General features: G+C 41.1%; 1 protein-coding gene across 1 annotated transcript in view; it reads right to left on the reverse strand.

The window, feature by feature from the left end:
• Positions 1-23,348, reverse strand: part of VPS13B (vacuolar protein sorting 13 homolog B) — an 843,188-nt gene that overhangs the window by 225,571 nt on the left and 594,269 nt on the right. The window lies entirely within an intron of this gene.

Raw genomic sequence — 23,348 nt, forward strand, 5'->3', positions numbered from 1 at the left:
CCCTTAAGGACCAAACTTCTGGAATAAAATGGAATAATGACGTGTCACACACGTCATGTGTCCTTAAGGGGTTAAGACTGCATCTAGTGACTGTCTACCAGGTAAGTGTTTTAAAGTTTGGTTTTTTTTATTGACAGCTGCGGGGCGGAGGCGGTGGCAGAGGGACATTATAGCATCAGGAATATAGCTGTGTATTCCTAACACTATAGTGCTCCTTTATCTTTATCTGACATACACTGTAACAGAAGCCTTATATTTGAGTCCAGCAAGGAGAACAATCCTATTTAAATAGTTATTGCTATAAGTGCAATTCCTGCAAGAAGCTCGACATTGCTCAGATTTCCTCATTTTTGCATTTTAATCAGGCCACACAAAATACTGAGTCATTTTATAAACACACAAAGGTGCTTTTTTGATGAAAGATGTATTATTCATTAGATATACATTTCCTTGTCTTACATATATACGAATGAGCTTGTAGAATGCTGAATACTTCTAGTGTTGAGTGTGTGTCAGAAACTCAAATTTTTCTTGAGATGACTTGATTAAGGTGGGGGAGAGGGTTGTGACTATTAAAACAAATAATAGATAATGATACTAGTCACAATAGTGGGAGTAAAGTGTATATTTTATTACTCACAAGAGTGTTTAACCATTGTGTATCTCTCTCTCTCTCTCTCTCTCTCTATATATATATATATATATATATATATATATACGGTATATATATATTTTTAAATATATTTTAACAGGCAAATCATATTTTTAAACTCTGTACTGAATAGATGGAAACATCATTCATGCACGATTTCCCATAATAAATGGCCAGTATTACACATTTTAAGTTGTAGGAAATAGAATTCACTTTATATCAGGTAAAATACAGGAAGCCAGGGGAAGCAGCATTGATAATGGAGCTCATTCACCTATATCCTAGAATAAAAGCAGCGTTCACTGAATGACGCCAAACAAATTTAGTTCAGCAGCTGATTTGGTCATCTGTTAATTTACTGACCGATAATAGTTTTTGGACGAAAGTAGCATAAACCAAAATTTTCGTTCATTTTTGTCTACTGCTGAAATAAATACAAATGCATAGAAACACAGGTACCAATAATATATGTTTCTATATACGATAGAATATTTTTAATCCACAAAATCGTGTGTATATTGAAGGCGTTCATGTTTATTTCATTATGTTTAAAAATTTAATAAGAAATCATTTTTAAAAAGTGCTGCTATCAAACAGTGCATTAAAAGTGGAAGTGTCTCCTCTGCAGAAGTGACATCTCCTCAGTCCCTCCCACTACTAAACTCTTATATTGACTATATCGCTCACTGGGCTGATATGCAAGGGTACAAGGTTACTAAGACTTTATAAGAACAATGCAACATCTTTACAGACCATTAACATCATGTTGGGGGGAACTAGCATTTACGTAACTCCTATCCTTCTCAACCAAGTATAGTTATTGTTTACAGTATGTCCTCTGTCCAGTAGGATTAGAGGACACAACACCACACTTACACAGCCTCTATGAAAAAAAAAGTTCAATTTTCAAACTGATCTTACAGCACCGTGTGATTACTTTAGAAGTTTTTTAAATCTCCCACTCTGTTAATTGAAGTTTAGTCACACACAGGAAGCAGCTGCAGGTTACCGCAAGCAATTGACAGAGCAGAAGTTCAAAATTAGGTTTTTCTAGAACTGGTTTCCAGGACATGTGTAGGTTGGTGAGTCACAGGCAGGGGAGGTGTGGATTGGGCTGCACAAACAAAGTTTATTGAGCAGTTTATAACATCTGACAGGCATGATCTATACACCAAAACCACTCCATTAAGTTAAAGTTGTTTTGTTGCTTAAAGAGTTCAATTACTTGAACTACAACTCACTAGAACGGAGATACATTGTTATACTAATGGTCACAATATGTATAGATTATATACACCATGAAATTGGCAATAAAACTGCATATGTTCCTATATATATATATCTCCATACCTACCCCTTTCAATTTTTGTTAAACAATTAGTTGATTGCAGTGAATACCTTCAGGGTGGGTTCTAATTACTGTAGCAGAAAAAGGAGCAGCAGGTGAAAAAAAAGATACATCTGAAAAAATAAAGCGAGCTACAGATGATACATGGTAAAATGCATATAAATGTGTTTTTCAGTGACTCACCACTAGCCCTGGAATCTCTGCCCACATTCATTTATAATAAGGCTATCTTGTTACAGACACTCCTTTTGTTTGACTGCCAACATATACAAAGATGTGAAAACGACATAATATTAATTACGAGAACGGATAAAGAAAACTATGCTAAATCAAATTTGCCACCTGAGACTTCCAATAGAAATAGTTCGGGTTTGTTCTCCTACCACACACCAATAATTCACATTCTACATTAAAATAAACTCATTATTTGTGGTTATAGAGAACATTTTCCCAAGTAAACTGGGCTATGGTCCCACATTAGGGAAAAATTGCTCCATTAGAAACCTCAGGGCCTTTAAATATCTTGTGGATCTGAAATTAAAAAAGGAAGTAAATCTGCCCACTTCAGAAAACAGGATATATTTTTGGGTATCTTGTCACAAGCCTTTAATATATTCCAATACCATGATACCTGGGAGAAAGCAAACAAATGGCTTCTTTTAGATTCTAGTTTATTTTAAAGAAGACTGAAGCTGCCCTAGTTTTCCTGTGGACCAGTAAACCACAGTGTTCAGATTATTTAATGTAACCATATGCCTGTAGTCGGCTTATCTCACTGTAGAGGAGCTACAGAAATTCCAATCATTTTTAACCCAAATTATTTTCCTCCTGATTTTGATTGACCAAGATGAAATATTTTAGTTTTATTGCAGCACACTCTTGAGATCAAGTCAAAACACAAGTTGGTGGTGCCCACTGGTCTTCAGTCCACAAAAAGATCTCTGGAGAAACAGCTCTTCAGGTTTTAAATCAACACAAAAGATGAGAGAGTTACCACATCTCGCTGCTCTGACTGCCCAAATATAGAACTCTCAAAGAGCACTCCCTACATTTGTGCACTGCACATAAATTCTGATAACATGTACCCCTATATCATAACCATGCCTCCAGAGTGTCTTGTATCTGTGGAGGTGGTGATGGAGGGACACTTGCAGAATGCATTTTTAAGAATACTCATACACTATTTCAAGCTCTCTCTTCCATCTAACAACCCAGTCTACCTGTCAATCTTACAAGCCCCACAGCTCTCATGTCTCAATCACTACTTGCAAACTCTACCTCCCTTCTCACTAGCTTGAAGCTTGATTCTGGTACGTAGCATGGGACAAAGAAATAGGTGGATGTAGTAAGTGTAAATATATAAAAAAAAAATCTTTACAGGGTCAGATGGCCTTTTCAATAAGCATGGCTTCCTTAGCACCTATATTAATCTGTCCATGGGCAGGGGTGTTCAAAATGCCTAGGTACTGAATAACCAAGTATTCCATGAAGCACTGCTAGCCCTAAGTATTGAAAAGTGTCATACAGGGTGCAGTTCTTAAACAAATGCAGATCTGTCTTTTGGGCATCCCTGGTTTAAGGGGTTCTTCTTAATCCTGATATTGTACCTAAGTACAAGGGGAATTAAAATGTGGCCAGCCATCGCTCTGATTATTAACCCTCACTTTATTGTTCATTCAGTGAGGAAACTGATGAGAAGGTATATTTCCAAATTCTCTTCAATGAGTGGTACCAGTACCTCTAATGGAACCTCGAATAGGTCATTCAATGACATAAAAAGCTAAAGGCAGAAACAAACCAGTAATCCTTTCAGAACTATAATTACTTATGGTACATAAACAGGGGCATATGTAATATCCATGATCTGAATGCTTACAAGAAATTTTATCACAGAGATAAAACAAAAAAGGACTTTTAGAGGAGGAAGAGGTCTGCTTCTCATCTGTTTATTTTGATAATTATAGCATTTATGAGAAAATTGTGGCTAGGCATTTAAAAAAAAAAAAAAAAAAAAAAGATGGTGGGAAGCAAAACTAGAGACTCCAAAAAATTTAAACAAAATTAAAATCCCACTTTACGTATTTACTTCTGAGTACTAAAGGAAAAGTTAATTATACTATATTGATGACAAAATATCACTGTACTAACACGTCTTTTGAAATATTAGCTTTTCTAGTCATAACTAGATCTCATTTCAAATGTGACGTCCGTCTGTCCACATAAAGCATCGCTCAAATCTCATGGCGTAAGTGAGTTTTTTGCAAGCATCCCCAAGCATCCCCAAACACACCAAACACACTTTCCATTTGAGTCATTACTGCTAGTGAAATAGATCCCCGTTCCATACTCTTGACCATCACAGGATTCTACTCAACTGGAGGAAAGGTTGGGGAAAGATGTCTCCAACTGTTATGATATGAACACATCCCATCTGCAGCGTTAACAAGTCACCTGATTATAGGTCTCACTTTTTCCACAAAAAGAACAATTGTAAAACTGTGTGGCCTGAAATCAGTCTATTCTTATGTTTTCTTTGTGAAGGGAGTAAAATGTAATTAAAAGAGATAGCTTTTGATCATGCCAGTGTGATATACAAATAATGCATAATGAATACTTCAAAGAACGCACATATAAAAAAAAGTTATTGTAACACATTGATACATTAGATATTTATATGTATATATATATATATATATAAAAGTTTAGTAAAACTAAAAAATACATTATTTTGAGCACACGTATTAGATGGAAAATTGTTTTAAGCCACTATCCCAAAAAGCAAAAAAAAAAAAAAATCTCAAGTCTAGAAACATGAACTTTAGCAAAATCGTTCATATGAAAATTCCAGATGTACGCCAGAAGCTGCGTTTATAGATAAGCAGCATAAAAGAACTGTGCTATCTGATCTCTCCCCCATTATAAATCCAGTGTCCAGCTAAAAAAATGCAGATTATAAGGCTTTGATTCAGAGCAGGTCTCCCCCTTACGCACAGAGAAAAATTAGTTGCTTTTCCTTTTTCAATAAAAGGAAAACTAGCTCCTATCAGCTATGTAAATGATTAAGTTTTCAAGTTAAAACGGGGCCACTGAAAAATAAGTAACCAATACGGTTTACAGTATGCAGTACAGTAAAATAAACATATAGTTTAATCGCATTCAGGGACACCAAAGAAGCCGGTCTTACTATAGCATCGCAGTATAAGGCATATAAGACATATTAAATCTTCATTAAAAATCTAGCCCCATTACGCAAGAGAGGAGGAAGAAAAAAATCTGTGTTTTGTGTCTAAGTGACACTTTATCAATGACCATGGTTTATTATAGAAGAGCGTACAGAAAGCCGTCCTTTCTGCACCCCTAATAATGCAGGAACCCAGAAACAAATCTTGTCCAAATATCATCCATTTGCAGCAGCATTACTGAAGACGAGACCATGAGAGGGAGAGCTAGGAAACGGCCAGGAAGGTAGACAGAGAGAGATATGGATGTCTCTGTATTGCAGCTCTGTTAAATCCATCACTGTGAGATAGTTATGAGTATCTCCTGAATTCTGCCCAGCTCTTTTGTGTTATTTCTTTGTATTTACTCAGCTCTACCTGTTGTATGGGTATCTATGTATTGTGCCCAGCTCTGTGTATTATACAGGTATCTCTGTATTGTGCCCAGCTCTGTGTATTATACAGGTATCTCTGTATTGTGCCCAGCTCTGTGTATTATACAGGTATCTCTGTATTGTGCCCAGCTCTGTGTATTATACAGGTATCTCTGTATTGTGCCCAGCTCTGTGTATTATACAGGTATCTCTGTATTGTGCCCAGCTCTGTGTATTATACAGGTATCTCTGTATTGTGCCCAGCTCAGTGTATTATACAGGTATATCTGTATTGTGCCCAGCTCTGTGTATTATACAGGTATCTTTGTATTGTGCCCAGCTCTGTGTATTATACAGGTATCTCTGTATTGTGCCCAGCTCTGTGTATTATACAGGTATCTCTGTATTGTGCCCAGCTCTGTGTATTATACAGGTATCTCTGTATTGTGCCCAGCTCTGTGTATTATACAGGTATCTCTGTATTGTGCCCAGCTCAGTGTATTATACAGGTATCTCTGTATTGTGCCCAGCTCAGTGTATTATACAGGTATATCTGTATTGTGCCCAGCTCTGTGTATTATACAGGTATCTTTGTATTGTGCCCAGCTCTGTGTATTATACAGGTATCTCTGTATTGTGCCCAGCTCTGTGTATTATACAGGTATCTCTGTATTGTGCCCAGCTCTGTGTATTATACAGGTATCTCTGTATTGTGCCCAGCTCTGTGTATTATACAGGTATCTCTGTATTGTGCCCAGCTCTGTGTATTATACAGGTATCTCTGTATTGTGCCCAGATCAGTGTATTATACAGGTATATCTGTATTGTGCCCAGCTCTGTGTATTATACAGGTATCTTTGTATTGTGCCCAGCTCTGTGTATTATACAGGTATCTCTGTATTGTGCCCAGCTCTGTGTATTATACAGGTATCTCTGTATTGTGCCCAGCTCTGTGTATTATACAGGTATCTCTGTATTGTGCCCAGCTCTGTGTATTACACAGGTTTCTCTGTATTGTGCCCAGCTCTGTGTATTATACAGGTATCTCTGCATTGTGCCCAGCTCTGTGTATTATACAGGTATCTCTGCATTGTGCCCAGCTCTGTGTATTATACAGGTATCTCTGCATTGTGCCCAGCTCTGTGTATTATACAGGTATCTCTGTATTGTGCCCAGCTCTGTGTATTACACAGGTTTCTCTGTATTGTGCCCAGCTCTGTGTATTATACAGGTATCTCTGCATTGTGCCCAGCTCTGTGTATTATACAGGTATCTCTGCATTGTGCCCAGCTCTGTGTAGTATACAGGTATCTCTGTATTATGCCCAGCTCTGTGTATTATACAGGTATCTCTGCATTGTGCCCAGCTCTGTGTAGTATACAGGTATCTCTGTATTATGCCCAGCTCTGTGTATTATACAGGTATCTCTGCATTGTGCCCAGCTCTGTGTAGTATACAGGTATCTCTGTATTGTGCCCAGCTCTGTGTATTATACAGGTATCTCTGTATTGTGCCCAGCTCTGTGTATTATACAGGTATCTTTGTATTGTGCCCAGCTCTGTGTATTATACAGGTATCTCTGTATTGTGTCCAGCTCTGTGTATTAGATCTCTATTTTATTCTCAGTTCTGTTTGTGGTATTGTTATCTCTATATTGTACTCAACTTTATGTATTCTATAGATATCTTTATGTATAATCATCTCTGTATTGCATGAGAGTCTCTATACTGTAAAGCGAGGAGTACATTTCTGGGGCAGGAGTCTGGCACCCCACCATCTTAAAACGTCACCAGCCATCACTGTAATACCAAGAAGCCTGAGGAGCTTTTGCAAGTATGGGAAATATGAGGATATATATTGTATGATATATAAACAAACACAAATGAAGAAACGTTGCCTTAAAAAAACAAAACTATTTATATAAATTTGACAGTGAATCTGTCAAGTGCAGACTATACAAGTCTTACAAAGAACTTCATGTTTATCCTAACGCAATAAAGTTACTGTAGACAACATTTAATATTTTATTATTTATATAGCACCATCAGATTCCGTAGCGCTGTACAATTATTAAACTGATTAAGTAGAAACACAGTATGAGGTATAAACAAATATAATGACAGCTAATGTATAGCGATAGTCAATTTATTCCCTACAGCAGAATAATGGTCTTTTGGGCAATGAGTTGTGGTCTGCTTACAATTGACTTCCAAAATTCAACAGAAAGTAGCTGTGTTCTGTCAACTCACCATTATGTATTATTCAGTGAACCAACCTCAATACTTTTCAGACTTTTGCACTAATATTTAAACTGTTAGGAGACAGGGGCAATGAGATTGGGCATTTCCTGGTGTTTGTGTTATAAATATCAAATGACAATATTGACCCTGCATTCTGGAACACAAAAAGTATGGATCTGTGTAAGGAGTCATTAAATATTGCTCTGCTGGTAAGGTCCAGTGTGATCCTAGTGATCTAATGTTTAAACTTCATTTTTTGCACATTCTGTTTAATTTAGAATTTCTTATCTTTTGCTCTGTTAATAGTCTGCTAGATCCATCAGGACCATCCTGTGTGTGATTAAAGTTCAATTTGCAGAGTTAAGAGTAAAGTAAGTTGAGATCTGATTGAAAATGAAAGCATTTTTTTCATGCAGGCTGTGTCACAGATAATTCACATTGAGACTGCAGGGACATGATCGATACCTTAAAACTGCTTCATTAAGCTAAGTTGTTTTGATGTTTAGAGTATCCCCAATTATGTAACATTTCATTTGCTAAAATGCTGGGCCGTTTTCATTCAAAGAGGACATAGTTTGAATCCTTTGTTTTAGTCCATATGCAACAGGTTTCTCTTAAACCTGTCCCCTGATCTGTTCCTTGGTCCTATGAAAACAGGTCCTGAACATGGGTTTACATAAAAGGATCCTATCAAGGAGACAAAACAGGAGATTGAGAGGGCAAAACATTTCCATCTCTATCTCAAACTTCCTATCCAGCCTTTAAAAACCCCCATGGTAGAAAGCTCCCAGACAGATGTATTTTCAGAGAAGCTAATCTCGCTGTGATTTATGGAAGGTTAAAGCTATATATCAGATAGACAGATTATTCCAAAGTCAGAACACAGGATCCGACTTCCTTATGATTTTCCCAGCTTTCCATACAGAGCTATGTGAAATAGATTTCAAATGTAAACACACTAATTAAATAAAGAAATATAACTCCAGAATAAAATCAATGTGTAATTGTAGTAAAAAAAAAAAAAAGTGTGCTATATAAATCTACTGATATAAAGCACTCACCATTCTAACCACAAAAAAAAAGCCATAAAATGCCGGGGATTACTAGATGGGAAATAGCACCGTGGCAGAGAAATCTGGAAGCTGGAAATAGTGTCATATTTAGTTAGAAATAAACAGATATTCTACCCTAGGAAGCAAATAAAACCCAATAAAAGTATGCTATCCCGTGTAAATATAACTTTTTGTAATGGTAAATTGTGTATGCATACGTGTGCAAGCTATACATACATTTATACTTGAGTTTTCTATATTTAGTTTGATACAATGTCAAATCTATAAAATTTAAAGGGTCACTCCAAGCACAGCGACTACTTCAGTTAAATTAAGTTGTCCTGGTGCTTGGAGACTGTATGTGCACATTGGTTTGTGTTTTCTGTCTCACCTAGTTACAATTTCTTTTTTTCTTTTTGTTTAAAGGACCACTCTAGGCACCCAGACCACTTCAGCTTAAAGGACCACTCTAGTGCCAGGAAAACATACTCGTTTTCCTGGCACTAGAGTGCCCTGAGGGTGCCCCCACCCTCAGGGACCCCCTCCCGCCCGGCTCTGGAAAGGGGAAAGTGTTTAAAACTTACCTTTTTCCAGCGGTGGGCGGGGAGCTCTCCTCCTCCGATCCTCCTCTTCTCCTCCCCGTCGGCTGAATGCGCATGCGCAGCAAGAGCTGCGCGCGCATTAAGCCGGTCACATAGGAAAGCATTCATAATGCTTTCCTATGGACGCTTGCGTGCTCTCACTGTGATTTTCACAGTGAGAATCACGCAAGCGCCTCTAGCGGCTGTCAATGAGACAGCCACTAGAGGAAATAGGGGAAAGCTTAACCCATTCACAAACATAGCAGTTTCTCTGAAACTGCTGTTTATGAAAAAATGGGTTAACCCTAGAAGGACCTGGCACCCAGACCACTTCATTAAGCTGAAGTGGTCTGGGTGCCTAGAGTGGTCCTTTAATGAAGTGGTTATGGGTGCCTGGTCCCTCTAGGATTAACCCTTTTTTTTAATAAACATAGCAGTTTCAGAGAAACGGCTATGTTTATACTGAGGGTTAATCCAGCCTCCAAAACCTCTAGTGGCTGTCTCATTGACAGCCGCTAGAGGCGCTTGCGTGATTCTCACTGTGAAAATCACAGTGAGAGCACGCAAGCGTCCATAGGAAAGCATTGTAAATGCTTTCCTATGCGACCGGCTGAATGCGAGCGCGGCTCCTGCCGCGCTTGCGCATTCAGCCGATGACGCTGCAAGGTGCTCTGCTAAAATCAGAAATTTTTATATGTTTGAAATAAAGGCTTTATATCTGCTTCCGAATGGCCTCAAATCGTTTCCAAACATTTGTTATTTTTTTGGCTATGTTACATTACAATTATAGTGCCCCTAACCCGGATTGGGTTATTCACTAAACTATGAATTTTAGGCTATGATATTCAAGTAGACTACTACGCTTATATGTTAAATTACGTACCCCAAAAATTAAATCACTTTGAATTCCTGACAAATCACAGTTTAGTGAATAAGCTTAGCAGCTTTATTACAATTCTAAAAAAAAAAAAAAATCCAATCCATGGAATTTACATATTGACATACACACTGATCAGTAAATCACCTAACTAAAAGCCTCTTATGACACAGATATCCATTAATCACATGGTAACCTATTGGTAAATTAATGCACTTTGACTCTTGAATATTTCCGAATTACCATCAAAGAGCCTCTTTTATGTGCAGCATATAAACAGCAGAGTTAAACACTGTACCGCATGATATCTGCCAAATGAACTTAAGCCAAGTGGCAAATTACTCCACATTGATGAATTCATTAGATCAAAGGAGGCTTTAGTCATGCTTTGACTCCACAGAGAGTACACCTTTAAAAACAAAGAATGTAAAATCCACAGATCATAAAAAAATACATAAAACCAAGGGAACTATTTATTAACGTATTCACCAATTCATCTAATAAGTACTACACGTGGGATTGCACTTAAAGGAACATACTCATTTTGGCTGACTGAGAATTATAGACTGTGTCAGGTGAAATTCCAGAGATACAATTTACATTTATTTACATAGAGCCAACATATTCTACAGCACTGTACAATACATAAAACAAGACCAAGAATTTGAACAAAACAAGTTTGACACACAGGAACAGTAGGTGAAAGGACCCTGGTCTAACAAGCTTACAATCTAAAAGAATGAAGGACAAATACACAGTGGGAAGTGATGGAATAAAATGTTCTGTAAATACCTGAATGGGTTGTGGGGTGTTTGGGATGAGGAGTTAAGGGGTAAGTGGGAAGACTTCACTAAAGGAGTGTTTTTAAGAAGATTTCAAAATGACTGTAGAGACTGGGAGAGTTGAATTCGGCTTTGGAGGGCATTCCACTAGGAGGAAACAGCCATGGAGGAACCCTGAGGCTGAGAGCCTGGGTGTGGGTGCGAGAATGGGACAGTAACAGGTCGTTGTCAGTGCGAAGAGGCCGAGCTGGGACATACAGCGGTGTCTTCTAATGAGGGAGAAGATGTCAGCACAGTTATGTAGAGCTTTGTAAGTAAGCACGAGAACTTTGAACCAAACCTCAAATGAAACAGGAAGCCAGGGTAGAGAGTGATAGAGGGGTGAGGTTTGCGAGATGTGCGACGTAATGTAGATGGGCCTGGCAGAGGCATTCATTATGGACTGTAAAGGGGTTATCTAGGCACTTCTCAGGCCGACAAGCAGAATGTTATAATAATCAAGGCGGGGAACAAGAGCATGGGGTGAACACGAGATATATTTTTAAGGTGAAAGTGACAGGATTTGGGGATTGATTTTATGAAGAAAGTTCTATAAAGTAAAGGTGTATTGATAGCCAGTATAACCAGTCCATGGGTTAATTTCCTGACTGTGGGCACGGGCATTCTAACCTCGGAAATTCTACGGACGTAAATAGATCAATTGCTGCCTTAACTGACAGCAAACTAAATAAAGCTTAGATTTCTACTTCCCTACTAAGCACAAAATGTAAAATGAACATTTCAGGATTAACAAAACAAAATTGTCTCTTTATATTTGATATAGAGTTTCCACAGCTATTTTTATCTGCCGCAGTCTGAGATTTCTTTCTTTTTCTTTTTTTTTTCAGTCATCACAACTGCTGACAGGTCTACTGACAGGCTGTCATTTCATAGTGGTTTATTAAAAAGAATAAAAAGCCGAAAAAAGAAACCCAAAAAACGAACTTTAAGGGATTCTGCATCAGAAACAAAGCACGCTACAAGTGTGAAACATCGGCGAAAAAACATGTTTGGAAAATTGTGTAAGCACAGCTTTACAAATACAATTTATTAAACTTCTTTTTATAACAGTGAGAAATTCTAAGAAGACAAAACAAAATAGGGGTTGTTCGTGTGTTTTCCCCATGTATCTGTTATGTATTTTGCCTGTTCCCTGTTCGGAAGAGCTCATACGAACGGAACCAGTTTGTCTCCCGAATGGGAACCACCTTGATTTCCCATTTAGAACGCTAATTAGAACGTTCTGAGACCATAAGAGAAATCATTAACGAATGCTCACCTAGGTGGCCGCCGGTTCGTATAGCCGAACGCCAACCCGGGCAAGCATTTGTATCTCGAACTGGCCTGCCCGCACTATTTCAGGTCACCATGTCTGGGATCGCCCTACCTGCTCCTAACGGAGCTATAATCACTACTTTCCCCTCCCGGGAGCTGCAAGGCCAGGCTTGTAGCTGCCCAAGGAGCACTCTCCCTGGGGCTGCCTAAGTGGAGAGAGAGGTGCAGGCCCCAGCAGAGACCTTGGGGCTGTGAGTTGGTTTCACAACCGCAGAGTCCCGCTGTCCACTTGGAAGTCCGTGCCGACCAATCGGGAGAAGGAGCTCCCATTCAAACTGGGTTCATGCCATTCTCCTTATGGTTCGGCACAAGTGAGTGCTGATTGGTTGCTGCAGGAAGCGGGTGACCAATCAGAGAAGGAGCGCCCATTCAAACGGGGTTTCGCACCCTTTCTCCAGATTGGGTGGCGAAACCCCTCTCCTCTCCTCGTGCTGATTGGTGCAGATGGGTTTCGTGCTCTTTCTCCTGATTAGGCGGTGAAGCCCCTCTCCTAACTGAGCGCCAATTGGCGCAAATTGGTTTTGCACCTTTCAGCGGTTTTGGCTGTTGCTTGCTTTAGGCGCAAGTTTGAATTCACCAGACTAAACCAAGCAACGCTGCGGAACTATTTTCCCGGATGTACAGAGCCCTGAGCACAGACTTCGTATGATGGTTTCTCGGGCTCTGTACATCCAATAGCCCTGCTATTTGCAGGCATTCAACCATTCAATAAAGTCTCAGGAGACTAGGGACCCCTCTGGTGCACATCAGATGATGAGCGTAGAGGCATCAATCTGTCCCCGTTATAGAATGGCAGGTCTAACCATTTGTCACAATAATTCAAAAGAAAAAATAAGAAGTTAAGTGTATTACTACTCTGCAGAGACGCATAAGAAAATCCCAAATAAAACAGAATAGAACACTGATTGATTGACATTGATTGACTGTTAGGAGTAATGTACACCACCAGTTATAACTCCAAAGGGACACTACAGGCAACCAGATCACAGTTTAAAGGACCACTCTAGTGCCAGGAAAACATACTCGTTTTCCTGGCACTAGAGTGCCCTGAGGGTGCCCCCACCCACAGGGACCCCCTCCCGCCCGGCTCTGGAAAGGGGAAAGTCTTTAAAACTTACCTTTTTCCAGCGGTGGGCGGAGAGCTCTCCTCCTGCGATCCTCCTCTTCTCCTCCCCGTCGGCTGAATGCGCACGCGCGGCAAGAGCTGCGCGCGCATTCAGCCGGTCACATAGGAAAGCATTCATAATGCTTTCCTATGGACGCTTGCGTGCTCTCACTGTGATTTTCACAGTGAGAATCACGCAAGTGCCTCTAGCGGCTGTCAATGAGACAGCCACTAGAGGAAATAGGGGAAGGCTTAACCCATTCACAAACATAGCAGTTTCTCTGAAACTGCTATGTTTATGAAAAAATGGGTTAACCGTAGAAGGACCTGGCACCCAGACCACTTAATTAAGCTATAGTGGTCTGGGTGCCTAGAGTGGTCCTTTAACAGACACTACTACAGCCATTGAGGGCACTTCCTGCAGTTATACAGAGTTCGACTCCATGAAACAATGCTAGATGTTCTTGTGCTTTGCATGAGAATGTCCAGTATCTTTAAATCTCCCATAGAAAAGCACTGAGTCAATGCTTTCCTATGGGAAAGGCCTAATGCACGTCAGCATTGGAGGAGCCCGACAGCGTCGAGGGACCTTGATGCTAGAATCAGGTAAGTGTTTAAAGGTTATTTAACCTTTTATTTGCTGCTGAGGGAAAGGAGGGACACAATTAGATTAGGAATACACTAATGTATTCCTAACACTATAGAGTTCCTTTAAGTATGATAAGGGTAAGCAAAGTATAGTGAGATGATCTTCACATACAGCCCAGCAAATAAAACAAACAAAAAGATAAATTCTAGAAGCCATTTAAAATAGCCTCGCTAATTAGAGTTGGTCATTACAGAAACCAGGGCGACTCTGGGAAATGAGCAGCCGGCCTTCACTCGGGGAAAAACAAAATGCCTCAATCCACATGGATAGTAACTAGTACGTATAATATACCAGGGCTTGACAAATTTGTTTGAAATCTAGGAGCCACCTAAAAAAAGTTAGGAGACAGTTTTTTTTAAACTAACATGTGGACTGCATGGGAATACCATTGACGTATCTCTGATAAGCACCCAGAATGGTTGTAGAACATGTATTGTATGTGGGCCAAAAGGACCCTACACCTATGTGCAACAAACTAATCAAAACCAAAAATAAGACACAATCTGCAATAGAACAAGTTATTATGATCCATAGCAGATTAGTACGCTGACAGCTGCGGCATGCCTTGGCCACAGGTAGTGGGAACAATTAAGACCTGGTAAGCAGGTGGGGTCAAAAACAAACTATAACGACCAGGACAACTCCCAGGCCTGAACAGGGCAAACATAGTCATTCAGCAGGAACATAAACCTACGGCTATCAAAGCAAAGGCCAGATGTCAAACCCCAAACCAGTCCTGTCCTTAAAAGCTTTAAAATGCTATACAGTTAAAGTTTGTCTAAGATGGAACTGGGCCACTATTAAAACTTATTTTGATGACGCAAAAAAAATCCAACATATTTCTTTCTTAATACAACCTATTACAATTTTAAATTAGTTTACAAGTGTTTAGATTCAGTTACAAACACTTAACGTGTGACCTTGGGTTACTACAAGTTGTGTATCCATCGTAAGTCAGGCAGTAACCTTTTCAATTAAATTCCAATTAGGTTCAGTTCACCTGTCTATATGTCTACCAAGAACATGACACAGACCACTTAGATATTTTACAGCTCTGGACACGATCAAATTAGACCATGAAAAAAGTGAGTGATATTTTTCATTGATGGTTCTGACTCACACTTCTTCTCACCAGTCATGGGTGCACTGTTGACCTTAAAAAAACAGTATACATTTTTCACAGATCCTCCAAATATTGTAAAACATCAGTGAAGCTCAAGCCTAGCAGATGGCAAAGGTTTATGAATTGAGTTGTAGTTCTGCTATACCTGGGGTGGTCACCTTGTGCCTATCCCTGGACTATATCTAAATTGTTAAATAATTCAATTAAATATGTTCAATGGAATATGTTGTTTAATCCATAGTGGCACATGAAGTGGTCTGGGTGCCAGGTTCCTCAGGTTTTAACCCTTCACATGTAAACATAGCAGTTTCAGAGCAGGGTTAATCTGACTCTAGTGGCTGTCTTCCTGAAAGCCGCTAGAGGCGCTTCTGCGACATGCAAAATGGATTTGGAGCTGATGGCGGCGGTGGAGGAGAGGTCACCAGCGCCGAGAGAGCCCGGCGCTGGATTAAGGTAAGTGGCTTAAGGGGTTTTAACCCCTTCAGCACCACGGGAGGGGGACCCTGAAGGTGAGGGTCCCCAAAGGATGACAGTGTCAGGAAAACTGGTTTGTTTTCCTGACACTATAGTGATCCTTTAATGTTCAACACACCTATCATTGTTCTATATATCTCTTAGGAGTTAGATCGCCCCTCTGTCTCTTCCTCCCCCCCCCCCCCGTGATCCGACCGGATATAAATACAAGGGAGGCACAAGCAAACAGTTACACAGTAAAATATTTCATGCATATTACTGCAAAGCAAAAGTTTTGAAACCTTACCCCCCTCAGCTCTCTCCCAAAAATCCATAAAATGATCTGTATGAACAGAGAGAGTAGTGTGTTCAGAAGGAACAGAATCCAGATCACAAGCACCCATCACTCTACCAAGTGTCTGCAGGAATGTAGCTAGAACAAGACGGAAGGGTAAAGTGTGGCTCCCTTAATCACGCACCCCAAAGGTGGTGCCTTTATCGTGCTGTATTCACAAAGTGTCACAATGTATCAGTCAAGAAAAAGAAAATCTCCAGGCACTCAGAGTGGTCAAGCTGCAGGCAGATTTGAATGGTACAAAAAAAAAAAGAACAGCAACGTTTCGACCTGCCAAGAGGTCGGCAGTGAGTGAAATGCATTTGGAAAGAACTGAATCAAGATCCTAGTGAGACACAAGAAAAAAAAAAAAATGTGCATCCAAAGTGATATATACGAGTGTATGTGTCCGATATCACATATAGATAGAATTATATAGACATCTGAACTCACTGGTTAGCTCAAAATAATCCATATTCGTGGTGCTTAACCTGGCAAAATCAGACACAATACGGCAAAAGAGGAGATTTCTTGAAAAAATAAACTTTTATTTAAGTATTTAACGTTTCAGATTTGCTCACACACACACACACACACACACACACATTTCACTGTTAGGGGACAGAGCTGGACAAGGGTTGGGTATAAAATAAATGGGACATGAATCACCATAAAGCATTTTCTTCCACCTGCAGAACTGCGTGTTGAAATGTCCTATGTAAGAGGGAAACATTTCATTAAACTGCCGGGCAGATACAGTGATTGCCAGATTGGTACCCACTGTTTTATGGCACCCCTTGCATGTACCCATCCCTGAGCTGATTAAATGGTGCTGGTTAAAACCACCTTCAGTAAACTTTAATCAGAAGGACCAATAAGCAATGAAGAACATGTGCAAGTTGCAGGAGTTGCATAATAGTTTTGACTGCCCTTGGAGCATGCTGAGAGAGCGTGCAAAATGCCCATAACCTGCTGCTGCGATGGCACAGAATGGCTCTGATTTTGTGCACTGATCGGAGGCATTCTGGGATAATGAAAAGACCTGTGGCGTTGGACCATGAGATTTAAAGAACCTGTGTCGGCAGTAATCACATCATAATTACACGGCAAGTCGGAATCTGGCCTAACTATTTCATCACCAGGGAATGCAGCGGATTGGGTCAGCGCTGCCCTGCTGTGATCACAGGAGGCACACTGTTAAATCCTGTGCACCAAGGCAGATGATGAGGATTAAAACCGGCAGTTTTCCCAGCTCTAATCCACGGCTGCTACAGGACTGAAAAAAGAATCACTTAACCAGCAGGCGGCACTGTGCAGCAAAAAGTAGTATAATATTATGTGCATTCCCTCCCGTACAACAAATACAATCCATAAACATAGTGTCTTAAATGTCAGCTTACTGTAAGTTTATAGGATTTAAAAAGCACAATTGAAAAAAATGCAATGATAATTTAAGAATGTTTTTTTCTTGTTGTTAACATAACATGGCCTTCTCCTATTGTATTATAGAATCGGTTTTGCAAAGATACTTTGTTACCCCTATTCGGTGATGCTCTGGACGTCATTTTCCTATAGGTTGTCTCAAGGTAATTCTGAAGTCAATGGGAACTCACAGCTCTTAGAGCAGGGATACCCACAAAGTAGATCCCCAGATGTTTTGAAACTACAACTCCCGTAAATGCATTTCAAAGGCATGCGAATCAACATGGAATTTGCAGTTCTACAACATCTGGGGGTCTACCTTTTGGGCACCAGTCTTCGGGTATTCAGGAACAGTGATATAGAACTCAAACTGTCTCTAATTCTGCTTCTCTTGGAAACTTAGATATATCTATGAGCTTCACTTACAAAACAGATTTAGAATCAGGATCAGTTAGGTTTTAGCTACAACCACTGATGTCTTTGTGACAACTTAACAAAATGTTTTGCTCTGCCCCAGATGATTTTAGCTTTGAAACGATAATATTCTAAATATAATCTATAATTATACTCTCTTGCGCGCTCTCTCTCTCTCTCTCTCTCTCTCTCTCTCTCTCTCTCTCTCTCTCTCTCTCTCTCTATATATATATATATATGCACACACAAAAAAATCTGCATTTGTAGTATTCCTGCGACAAACACTGTGCATACAAATGATTATTTACTAATTTAAGGTGAATTCAAAGTGATTTTTTTTTATTAAAAAAATTAATTTAAGGCTTCAGTAGCCAATCTGAAAATATAGCTGGTATAAAAAAAAAATTCCAAAAAATTTTAACCTTAAATTTGGAATTCACTTTGAATTCTCACTTTCGTAAATGACACTAACAGAGATGTCTGCACTTCTGTGCCCGTGACTAATTGAACCCATGGCTCACGTGATTTAGACAGCCTGGATCCTAATGTTAATTCTGTGCAAAAATGACATCTGTCTTCAGTGCGTACAACGTGCAGTTGGCAGATGTAATGAGCTTTTATTTTTGCAGGGAACACGACTGCAAGAGGAAGCTTGAGTCTCCCCTGCCTCCCTGCATTTACACCTCTCTGTGTTTTATTTAATTTTCTTCTTCCTCCCCACACCGGCTCAGAGCACGCGCGCATGCTATCTGTGAATGCAAATGGCCCAATCAAATGCTTCTCTGTGAGAACCGATTGGACCATGGAGGGGAAAGGAGTGATGTGGCATGACATCAGGACGGGGGTGTGGAAACAGTAGAGGAGAGGTTCACCAAGCCCTGAATTCAAGATAGGATTTAATTTAATTTATAGTGTTTATGAGTTAAAACATAATTAAAGTAATAGGTGCTAGATTTAAAAAAAAAACAAAAAAAAACATGATATGTATCACACATGACAAAGCATTGTTACATTTTCAGAACATGCTGACTTTGCTTTATATGAAAAAGTACCATATACAGGGCCGGCGCTACCATAAGGCGGCCCAGGCACTGCGCTCCCCTCCAACCGACGACCTATTGTAGCGTGGCCGAGCGCCCGGTTCTGCGGGCGCGCGAGGGAGCACTCTCCCATGTGTGCTTCCTCTTCAGCTCCCTCGCGCGCCGCATACAGATACCGGAGCGGCTCCGGCATCCCTACGCGGTGCGCGAGGGAGCTGAAGAGGAAGCACACATGGGAGAGTGCTCCCTCGCGCCCGCCAGCCAGCCTGCCTACCCGCCCGCCAGCCAGCCTGCCTACCCGCCCAGGAGCCCAGCAGCACCACTGGACCCCAGGGAATCCCTTCAGCACTCCAAAAAGGTAAGGAGGCTGGGGGATTAAATTTAAAAAAAAAAAAACATGTGTTAGTGTGAGTGTTAGTGTGTGTGTGTGTGTGTGTCTGCTAGTGAGTGTCAGTGTGTGTGTCTGCTAGTGAGTGTCAGTGTGTGTGTCTGCTAGTGAGTGTCAGTGTGTGTGTCTGCTAGTGAGCGTCAGTGTGTGTGTCTGCTAGTGAGCGTCAGTGAGTGTGTCTGCTAGTGAGCGTCAGTGAGTGTGTCTGCTAGTGAGCGTCAGTGTGTGTGCCTGCTAGTGAGCGTCAGTGAGTGTGTCTGCTAGTGAGCGTCATTGTGTGTGTCTGCTAGTGAGCGTCATTGTGTGTGTCTGCTAGTGAGCGTCAGTGAGTGTGTCTGCTAGTGAGCGTCAGTGAGTGTGTCTGCTAGTGAGCGTCAGTGAGTGTGTCTGCTAGTGAGTGTCATTGTGTGTGTCTGCTAGTGAGTGTCATTGTGTGTGTCTGCTAGTGAGCGTCAGTGTGTGTGTCTGCTAGTGAGCGTCATTGTGTGTGTCTGCTAGTGAGCGTCAGTGAGTGTGTCTGCTAGTGAGCGTCATTGTGTGTGTCTGCTAGTGAGTGTCATTGTGTGTGTCTGCTAGTGAGCGTCATTGTGTGTGTCTGCTAGTGAGCGTCAGTGAGTGTGTCTGCTAGTGAGCGTCAGTGAGTGTGTCTGCTAGTGAGCGTCAGTGAGTGTGTCTGCTAGTGAGCGTCAGTGAGTGTGTCTGCTAGTGAGCGTCAGTGAGTGTGTCTGCTAGTGAGCGTCATTGTGTGTGTCTGCTAGTGAGTGTCAGTGAGTGTGTCTGCTAGTGAGTGTCTGCTAGTGAGTGTCAGTGAGTGTGTCTGCTAGTGTCAGTGATTGTGTCTGCTAGTGTCAGTGAGTGTGTCTGCTAGTGTCAGTGAGTGTGTCTGCTAGTGTCTGTGTGTGTCTGCTAGTGAGTGTCAGTGTGTGTCAGTGAGTGTGTCTGCTAGTGAGTCTCTTACTGAGTGTGTTTGTGTGTGTATTAGTGAGTCTGTTTGTCTGTTAGTGAGTGTGTGTTTGTCAGTGAGAGTGTATGTTTTGTAAGTGAGTGTGTATGTATGTCTGTCGCTGAGTGTGTCTGTCAGTAAATGTGTGTCCGTTAGCTGGTGTGTATGCATCTGTTCGTGAGAGTGTGTGTGTGTCTTCAGCACTTACCTTTCTCCCTTGGCGCTGGGGATTCCTCCGCCTCTCAGCTCCGAATGCTCTTGCCGCGCACGCATTCAAACCGCCCATAGGAAAGCATTACTCAATGCTTTCCTATGGACGTTCAGTGTTTTAGAATAGCGGAAGCTCCTCTAGAGGCTGTCAGTGAGACATCCACTAGAGGCTGAATTAACCCTCGGTGAAACATAGCAGTTTCTCTGTCAGGGTGTCAGGGTTAAAACTAGAGGGACCTGACACCCAGACGACTTCATTGAGCTGATGTGATCTGGGTGTCTGTAGTGGTCCTTTAAGTGTGTGTGCATCTGCATGCACTGGCGTACATACCGCGGTCGCAGGGGTCACAGCCCTGCAACCCCTGCGACCAGGTGCCCGGCGCCATGTGTTGCGGCCCCGGCCCGCGCAGAGTAAGCGCGAGAGTGGGGGGGGGGGGCACGGATCAATTTGCGCACTGGGGCCCCATGGGTCATGTGTACGCCACTGCACCTACCCTGGTGTCTGCCGCAGGCTGTGTGGAGGGGGCGAGGATATGAATGACATCATATCCCTGCTCCCTGTGTACCACACAGCGTGGCTGGCGCCCTGTGATGGGGCTGGGCTGCAGGACAGGACTCCAAGGAGCCAGACAGCATGCATCCAGGGGACAAGATTGAACTGATGTAAGTATGTAATTGTGTATGTCTCTGTATGTATGTATGTATGTAGGTCTCTGTATGCCTGTATGTCTGTACAAAATGTATGTGTCTGTATGTTTCTGTATGCCTGTATGTCTCTGTATGTACAAATGTATGTGTCCGTATGCCTGTATGTCTCTGTATGTACAAATGTATGTGTCTGTATGCCTGTATGTCTTTGTACGTATGTGTCTGTATGCCTGTATGTCTCTGTATACCTGTATATATGTATGTGTCTGTATGACGTTATGTCTCTGTATGCGTGTATGTCTTTGTATGCCTGTATGTATGTGTCTGTATGCCTGGATGTCTCTGTATGTATGTTTCTGTATGTCTATGTATGTATGTATGTGTCTGTATGACGGTATGCCTCTGTATGTATGTCTTTATATGCCTGCATGTCTCTGTATGCATGTATGTCTCTGTCTGTGTCTGTATGTCTCTGTATGATTATTTCTGTGTTTGTATGAACCTTATTTTAAACGAGGGTGGGGGGCACCAAAATGCATCTTCGCCTGTGTAACTAAAAATCCTAGCACCGGTCCTGACCATATACCATATTCAAAGGGTTATTTACCAAAGTCAGAATTCAAAGCAAATTTCAAAGGTAAACCTGCATTGTTAACGCTATAGTGTCCCTGTCTCTAGTCATATAGGTTCCCTCCTTCTTCATGTTTGTGATCAAAATTAATAAAATAAAGGATTTACTTACCTTTTTCCAGGGCCAAGGTTCCCTCTGAGCCACTCACCTCTTCGCCTCCCACAATGTCTAATTCCAGGCTCCTCATACACCAATGTTTTTCTATAGGGGCTTACTTGGTCAGAGCTGCGGAAACGCCTCTAGTGCCAGTCAGTATGATAGCCACTAGAGGTGGAATTAACTCTAAAAAACATGACGTTGCAGGGTTAAAACTAAAGGCCCACTGCCTCATTCACATGACGTGGCCTGGGTGACCTTAGTGATCCTTCAAGGACAAAATAGCCAAACTGAAAGCAAAACTGACTTTTTTCTGGTTTGGGTATTTTGACTTTAAATTTGAAATTCAAATTGAATTCTCCCTTTAGTGAATAACCCTGTAATTTAGCGTGTTCTAAACAGTGTTTGGTGTCAAGTTTAGGGCAAGAAAAAAAAATGGAGTTTTATTGCGTTTCTTGGGTACGTAAAATTGCAGGTTATTTGCCACAAATCCTCAGTCTCATTTTCCAGTTTAATTACTAGTAAATTGGGTAAAAAGATGTAGCGATCTGACATGAGTTGAATGGAAATATTCAGAAGCCATTTGCTAAACTTTTGGAATATAATGTTTCACATTTAAGGTTCTCCTTAGTTCACAGTGAGCATCTATTTGGGTCATATAGTAATAGGAGTTCTGTACTATGAAAAGCCACACTCATTTTTGGGATTGGAACGGGCAAACGATAAACATTCCTTGGAAAACAACAAAATACTAAAGCAGTTGGAAGAGGCTAACAAGCTCTCATCATATGTCAATTCGGATTAATGCTGTGCTTTTTAAACTACAATATAGCCAAAAGGTATCTTGGCTCTGCATATTACCTGGCTGTATGCCTCACAGTGCCAGACTTGAATGGAATATGTGGCACCAAAATAAAACAATTAAAAACTGGGGGGGGGGGGGGGGGGGGGGGAGGTTTTATACTATGAGTAGAAAACAGGATCCAATGCTAAACAGAGCCAAGCGCGCAGGGATTCTTAAAGTGGACCTGTAATGCAGAAGTGCATTGGTAATTTAAATAAAAAGAATGGGTTAAGTCAGCAGTTCAAAAACTGTGCACTGCGGTCCCTTTGGAGACGTGACTGGCATACAGGGGCACTGCAATATGTTTCCCTGGTGTTATGGCAGGTTTTTGTCCATTCATAAATGATGCGCCACGGCTGAAACCGCACAGTATCGTTTTGAGAATAGACCCGAATGAACTCAACCAGACATCAGGCCTTGATCATTCCGTTCTGGCTATTCCGAGCCCACTAAGGTAGGTCTGTTACAGTTAGGCCTTGCATCGTGTGACAGTAAGTGTCTGGTTACTAGGCAGCAGCGGCTGTTAGTTACTGGGGCCCATAATGTAACA

The sequence above is a fragment of the Pelobates fuscus genome, chromosome 4, assembly GCF_036172605.1.
Source record: "Pelobates fuscus isolate aPelFus1 chromosome 4, aPelFus1.pri, whole genome shotgun sequence".
NCBI classification, from domain to species: domain Eukaryota; kingdom Metazoa; phylum Chordata; class Amphibia; order Anura; family Pelobatidae; genus Pelobates; species Pelobates fuscus.